This window comes from Danio rerio, chromosome 13 (genome assembly GCF_049306965.1).
Source record: "Danio rerio strain Tuebingen ecotype United States chromosome 13, GRCz12tu, whole genome shotgun sequence".
Classification (NCBI taxonomy): domain Eukaryota; kingdom Metazoa; phylum Chordata; class Actinopteri; order Cypriniformes; family Danionidae; genus Danio; species Danio rerio.
This window is the reverse complement of record NC_133188.1, coordinates 4,412,572-4,420,212: the sequence shown is the minus strand read 5'-3', so window position 1 is coordinate 4,420,212 and position 7,641 is coordinate 4,412,572. Positions and strand designations below refer to the sequence as shown.

At 33.7% G+C, this 7,641-nt stretch overlaps 1 long non-coding RNA gene across 1 annotated transcript; it reads left to right on the top strand.

The window, feature by feature from the left end:
- The first annotated feature begins 4,922 nt into the window (after nt 1-4,922).
- On the top strand, nt 4,923-6,870 carry LOC141377089 (uncharacterized). The gene is made up of 4 exons (XR_012389041.1): nt 4,923-5,018; nt 5,700-5,757; nt 5,873-5,935; nt 6,050-6,870. It is a non-coding gene; the product is annotated as an uncharacterized lncRNA (long non-coding RNA).
- The last annotated feature ends 771 nt before the right edge of the window (nt 6,871-7,641 follow it).

Below are 7,641 nucleotides of genomic sequence, written 5' to 3'. Positions count from 1 at the left end.
CTCTAAATGTTTTGTCATTGCATTATTAAACTTCATTATATTCATATTAAATATATTTCTGTAATTGGAGTTTCTCAAGTTGATAATTTAGATCTTGAATTTAAATTCATTCAAAATATTGCAAAAAATATATATATTTTTGTCATTCATTCATTTTCTTATCGGCTAAGTCCCTTTATTAATCTGGGGTCGCCACAGCGGAATGAACTGCCAACTTATCCAGCAAGTTTTTGCGCAGCGGATGCCCTTCCAGCCGCAACCCATCTCTGGGAAACATCCACACACACATTCACACACTACGGACAATTTAGCCTAACCAATTTACCTGTACCGCATGTCTTTGGGGGAAATCGGAGCACCCGGAGGAAACCCACACGAAGGCAGGGAGAACATGCAAACTCCACACAGAAACGCCAACTGAGCCGAGGTTCGAACCAGCAACCTTCTTGTTGTGAGGCAACAGCACTACCTACTGCGCCACTGCCTCGCCTATATATTTTTGTTTTCTCTTGATTTTCCCTCTTTTACAATTTTTATGTGACATTTTTCCCTAACATACAAATTTGGTGTACTAATTTTTGGACTGTTATCGTAAGTCATTTTGTTAGATTAGTTCCAGATTTGGCTTTAGTACTGACTAATCTAATGTATGTGTACAAATATAACATTGTAAAGCATCCTTATTAAATGATTATTTATTATTTTATTGTTATAAAATTTTATTTTAAAAGAGAGATTTGTGAGGGGTGAACTCATATATGCAAAGTGCTGTACACTCACCGGCCACTTTATTAGGTACACCTGACCTTTTCAACTGCTATTGACGCAAATTTCTAACCAGCCAATCACATGGCAGCAACTCAATGTATTTAGGCATGTAGACATGGTGATCTGCTGCAGTTCAAACCGAGCATCAGAATGAGGAAGAAAGGTGATTTAAGTGACTTTGAACGTGGTATGGTTGTTGGTGCCAGACGGGCTGGTCTGAGTTTTTCAGAAACTGCTGAAATACAGAGAAGCATCAAGATTTTTACACTCTGTTTAAGTCTTTGTAAAAGTCACATGTATTGCAGCAATACAAGTGACTTTATTCTCCATATGAGAGGCGTCTTTAAGCTGCTATCAACAAACACAGCCTTTAAATATAAAGTATTAAACACATTTCAGTAGTTCAGGAGTTTCTCCTTCTGTCATTTCATTGTTATTACACACAACTCATTTTTCAGATTTTGTTTTGTTTTATCTTTATGTTTTTATTATTTGGGTTTTTATCAAACAATCTGGTTCAATTTCATGTCAACAGCTACTTAAGAAATATTATTCCCAAGAAAAAACAGAATTCACACTTATTATATTAGGTCATAACAAAATTTTATTTTGGATGCGTTTAGATGCGAATAATTTTTTTGTGCAGATTTAGTTTATTTATATTTAGAAATTAAATATTTATATCTAATACAAATTATATATAACTATATATATGTAAATATGTAAATATCTCGGTTTTATATTTTACATGGTTTATTTATATATGCACAATATTTATAAACAGTTACACATACAGAGTACACACACTTTCCCAGTGATGGGTTGCAGCTGGAAGGGCATCCGCTGCGTAAAACATATGCTAGATAAGTTGACGGTTCACTCCGCTGTGGTGAACCCTAATTAATAAAGGGACTAAGCCAAAATTAAAATTAATGAATGAATGAGTACACACACATTACGTGAAAACAAGCTTTTTTGGATGCAATTAATCATCATTATTTGATCAACAGTAGTAAGCTGAAACATGAAACAAACAACTGCATAGAAACAACAACCACAAGGAATACATTATCAAGCATACGGTAATACCATAACAACCACCTATGATAACACCCGAACAACTGTAAAGCAATTAGCAACCATCTATAGAACATTACAGTAACACCCTAGCAACTACTTTAGCACTGATGGACCCTAACCCTAAGAACGTATCTTCATTCATTCATTCATTCATTCTTCCTTTGGCAGAGCCCCTTATTTATCAGATGTCACCACAGAGGAATGAACCAACAACTATTCCGACATGTTTTACGCAACAGATGCCCTTCCAGCTGCAACCCATCACTGGGAAACACCTATACACATTCACCCACAGCCAATTTAGTTCATCCAAACCGGAGCACCCATGGGAAACCCACGCCAACACGAGAACACGCAAACTCCACACAGAAATGCCAACTGGCCCAGCCGGGACTCGAACCAGCAACCTTCTTGCTGTTAGGCGACAGTGCTAACCACTGAGCCACCGTGATGCTAACAATCATCATTCAGTAATGATAAGAGATTAGGGTTAATATAAAGACATGACGATTTTACCATAACAAACAAACAATACACAGAAAAAAAGCAGGGTCTAAAAGTGTGGTTTAGCAAAGCGTAAGGCTGCAGTGAGGGGAACTGCAGAAAGCACAGGAATCAAAACACCATCTAAGCAACAACAACAACCTAAAAAATAGCAAGGGAGGGTGTCTATCTGCATCAGAGCTCTATCCAATACGACGAGAGATACAGTGGCCAGTTCTAGCACCGCAGACACTGTTACTGCCACACCACCTATTCTGTCCCTCACGTCAATGAAATACATTCTGGAGGAACTCATATACATTACTCACAGTCAACATTGAGAGTGTAGTGAGAGAAGAGCAGAGGAAAGATCATTTGATGGATGCAGTTGAAGTCAGAATTATTAGCCCCCTTTTTCTGTTTAACGGATTAAAGATATTTTTTCAACACATTTCTAAACATAATAGTTTTAATAACTCATTTCTAATAACTGATTTCTTTGATCTTTGCAATGATGACAGCAAATAATATTTGACTACATTTTTTTTTTTCAAGATACTACTCTATACAGCTTAAAGTGACATTTAAAGGCTTAACTTGGTAAATTAGGTTAAAGTTAGGGTAATTAGGCAAGTCATTGTACAACAATGGTTTGTATACAATCGAAAACAAATACTGCTTAATGGGGCTAATAATATTGACCTTAAAATGGTTTTAAAAGATTTTAAAACTGCTTTTATTTTAGCAGAAATAAAACAAATAAGACTTTTTCTAGAGGAAAAAATATTAGGAGATGTGGAAAGTCCTTGCTCTGTTTATCATCATTTGAAGAGTTCACACTTAGCTGATGATTAATAATAAAGCTTGTTTGGCATGCTGTCTCGGGAGAGAGCCCTGAGCTCAAAATATCCTCGAGCCCTGGGCTCCCTTCTGTTTGAAGGGCGAGAGGGGAGTTTGAGCTCAGGTAGGTCTCGAGAACCCCCCTGCTTGTGAATGTGCTGAGATATAGATGGCTATGAGTTTGTCTTAAGATGCTACTTTGAACTAGCTAGTTTACTTATGGTGTGTGTCTTTGGACGAAGCTGAACAAAAGAACTTAATAGCGTAAACACAGCTAATATTGGACTCTCTCTAAACTCTCCAAACCTACAACACTCAAAAATATATATTTTGCTTTATTTATGTTCAATCCACATAAAATTGTTAAAAGTGTTAAGTTAACTATTTGTGTTACGACAACATGAATAAATTCTGTGGAACCCTGCATTTTTTACAGTGAAGTTTCCGCTTTTGCTTTTCGTCTTTGGATCATCAGCTTTACCCCAAATCTTGAAAGCAAAATAACAAACAAATATATAGTTCAAAAATGAACGTTAAAAATGTGCAAATCAACAAATATCTGCCACTCAGCGTGTACTATTAATAATTTTATCTATAAAATAAATCAAAATGGCAATTTTGGTGTGACTTTTGTTAATGCTGTTAAAATAAGACAATATAGGGCTGTTCTCAATTAGGTAAACATTCTTTAAAATATTGTAGCGTCATTTTTTAATAATATTGCACAGCTCTATTTGGAACAAGATGATTGTAAAAAGATTATGACATAATCATTACTCTTGAAGTATTCATTTTAATGCTGCCACACAATGCATATGCTGATTAGCTGAACAAAAGAATTTAATAGCGTGATCACAGCTTATATTGGACTCTTTCTAAACTCTCTAAACCTACAACACTCAAAAATATATATTTTGCTTGTTCAAACTACTTATTTAAAATGAGCTGAAGCAACACAATTCTTGAGATTTCATTGGGATACCTTAATTTTATTATGTTTAATCCACATAAATGTGTTAAAAGTGTTAAGTTAACTATTTGTGTTGCAACAACATGATGAATTGTGTGGAACCCTGCATTTTTAACAGGGAAGTTTCAGCTTTTGCTTTACGTCTTTGGATCATCAGCTTTACCCCAGATCTCGAAAGCAAAATAACTAACAAATATATAGTTTAAAAATTAACGTTAAAACTGTGTAAACCAATATATATCTGCCACTCAGCATGTACTATTAATAATTTTATCTGTAAAATAAATCTAAATGGCATTTTAGGTGTGGCTTTTGTCAATGCTGCTAAATTAAGACAATATAGGGCTGTTTCCAATTAGGTAAACATCCTAAAAAATATTGTAGCGTCATTTTTTAATAATATTGCACAGCTCTATTTGGAACAAGATGATTTTAAAAAGATAATGACATAATCATTACTCTTGAAGTATTCATTTTAATGCTGGCACACGACGCATACACTCAAAAAAATGAATTATGGCATTAGTTGGTCCAAAGAATGTACCTATGTTTAAATTAAACAATTCGCTTATGTTTGTGTATTAAAAATAAAAGTGTTGTGTTGGAAAAAATTAGAAAAAGTAAGTTTTCACATTTAAACAGCTTGCTTATGTAACATGAATGCAAGGGAGTTGTGTTGCTTCTGCAGTACTGCATTTTGGTCAATAGGTGGAGTAATATCTGCACATGCGCAGTTTCAAAAAAAAACACAGGAAGTAAGAAGATTCAAACCACAACAATCACTCTCAGCTCGGCGCCATATTATGGGAATCAAAAGATGAAGATTACAGTACAAATTGAGAACGTGCACAAAGCTTTCCCCAATGTGGACACACAGGTGAGATTTTTTTTTTATTACTTTTTATGTATTTATACTGAGGCTGTGACAACATTTGAATCATAAATGTACTCTCTTGTAATACTATGTTGTGTTTGTGTGTAGTATTGCTATGAAATTGCCATGTTCCCTGTGTCTTTTCCACATTATAGACAGATAAATGTATAGCTTGTTTTGCATTCCTTTGAAATTTTATACTTGGTATATATTAACTCCCCCAAAATAAAGTTACAAACGTTAGTAGAAAGGAATAGTCATGTTAGAATAGTCTAAGCTTTTCACTCATCATAGCACACGTGCTGCTGATAATGTGACAATAAAAGTGATTTGATTTTTTTATTTGATTTAATAGTCTTTATTTTAAATGAGTGTCAAGCAGTTTGTCGAGTTTGAATGCCAGTTTTGATAACTTACATAATATTAATTAAAATGTGGTGTTGGCACATTGTTATTTATTATCTAATTGTATTCAAGCCTGTTAACTTAAAAAAAAGAAAATCTTGACAAGCATATGTGACACTTAAATAGGATGACATCTAGCATGATGACATATGTAATGTAAGCTTATTTGTTTGGTCATCTAACACGTTAAAATTTATAAGTTTAGTAGTTTGCTATTTATATTATTATATTTGATCATTTTAAATCTTTGCTCACTTACATCTATTTTCTCCCTCACAGGTTTACAGCTCAACCTCTAAAGTCCCATATCTGGCTGAGGAGACTGTGGATCATCCAGGTACTATGCCTTTAGATGCCTATACACACATTAAAATGATGTACAGTAAAAATTACTAGTAATTTTAACTACTAATTATTTAGTAAATTACTAATTGTCATTTCATGTCATTTAGAACATCACCAGTGGAAAAAAGGTGTGAATGCATCCTCAAAGCCCCTAAGTGAGGGAGTACATGGTAAGCTATTTTATTTTATTTTTTTAAACATTTTGTATTTTACTCTTAAACCAAATCCTCCTTTCACCTTTGATCTGTTGGTAAATGTTTTATTTTTTTACCTGACTTTTTTAGGATGCGAGGCATGATGAAGCGCAAACCTTGATGTGCAACACCACCTTATGAATCTACAGTAGTTACATTAACATTTAGCAGACTCTTTTGTCTAAAGTGACTTACAATTGAGAAGACATTCAGCAAATCAACAAGAAGAGGCGATACACCCAAGATGTGCTAATTATACAAAAAATTTTAAGAATTAAGAATGCTTCTACATGTGGTTTGTCAAGCCCACACACCTGTGTGAAGCAGACTTCATGCACAATGTTTTGTTTTTTTGTTTTTTAGATATAGGGAGTGGTTGTAAGAATGTCTGGTGCAAATGTGCATAAATGGTGCAAGTGTCAGAGAGATGAATGTGTGTAGCTATTGCATGTTCTGTGATGGTTGGTCTAATGTATGGTGTAGTGCTGATCGTGTTACTTTGCTTTAAAATGTTAATCTTTTTTTTTGAACAACTGAAGTGTTATCTGCTTTTTCAGTGTAAGGAAGGTACAGCATAGTTTACAAAAGACGACTTAATTTTTCTAAGTATATTTTTGATAAATCATTTGAAGGCAGAATATTATTTTTGAATGTTTTTTGTAATATATGAAAAGTATTATTTTGAAAAGTGTATTTTATGATGTTTTTGTAAGCATATTTTTAAAATCATTTATTGTTTTCAATTTACTTCATACTTGTATTACTATTATTTTAATAGTATTAATATTTTAACTTATTGTAATAAGTGAAGATACAGATAAAGACAGAATTTGGATTTTGATTGTCATTTTATTGCTGGAAAATTTGTAAAACTGTAAAACTGCTATTGAATAAACTCAATGAAACGGAAACTGTTTTTTTATTTGGTTAAACATAACAATATACATTTTAGAATAATTGAACTTAAATAACTACATTGATTAAAACTAAATTATAAATGTTACGTTGATTGAACTAAACAACAATATATTACCTTTATGTAACTAACTTAAGTTCACTAAAATTTATATTCTTTCTTAAAGGTAACTTAACTCGGTTACGTGGAACCAGTGGACAAAAAAAAGTTAATTAACGCCAACATATCATTTTTTTGAGTGTATGCTGATAAACTGAACACAAGAATTGTACAGCAAAATCACAGCTAATATTTGTCCTCTCTCTAAACTCTCTAAACCTCCAAGTTTTTGTTTTTGATTTTCGTCTTTGGATCATTTTTCGCTATTTTCTCACCATGCTTCTGTCTTTTTTTTTACCCTGTGCTGCTGGAAAGTGAAAAAGCCAAAGTGATCTTTGCTTGCTAACTTGGCTAAAGCCAATGAAAATAAGAAAGGGCTTTGTGGCACATTGGCTTCATTAGGCGAGTCGAGTCTGAGCATCACAGAAAAGGAGGGGAGGGCTTGCCTCTCCCGTTTTAAAGAGCTTCTGTGCTTTTCCACAAATTCCAGGAATATTGTATCAGCGCTCTGCAAGACAAAAGCAGATTTCATGCATTTCACCTCAGTAGCGAGTCATTTCGAGCAAATTTTAAAAGTAATTCCGTCAATCTAATAAAGTCATTGAGTTCACGTGAGACGTCCGTGATGACTGAGCATCAGATTCTCATAATCAATCAGCCCAGAACG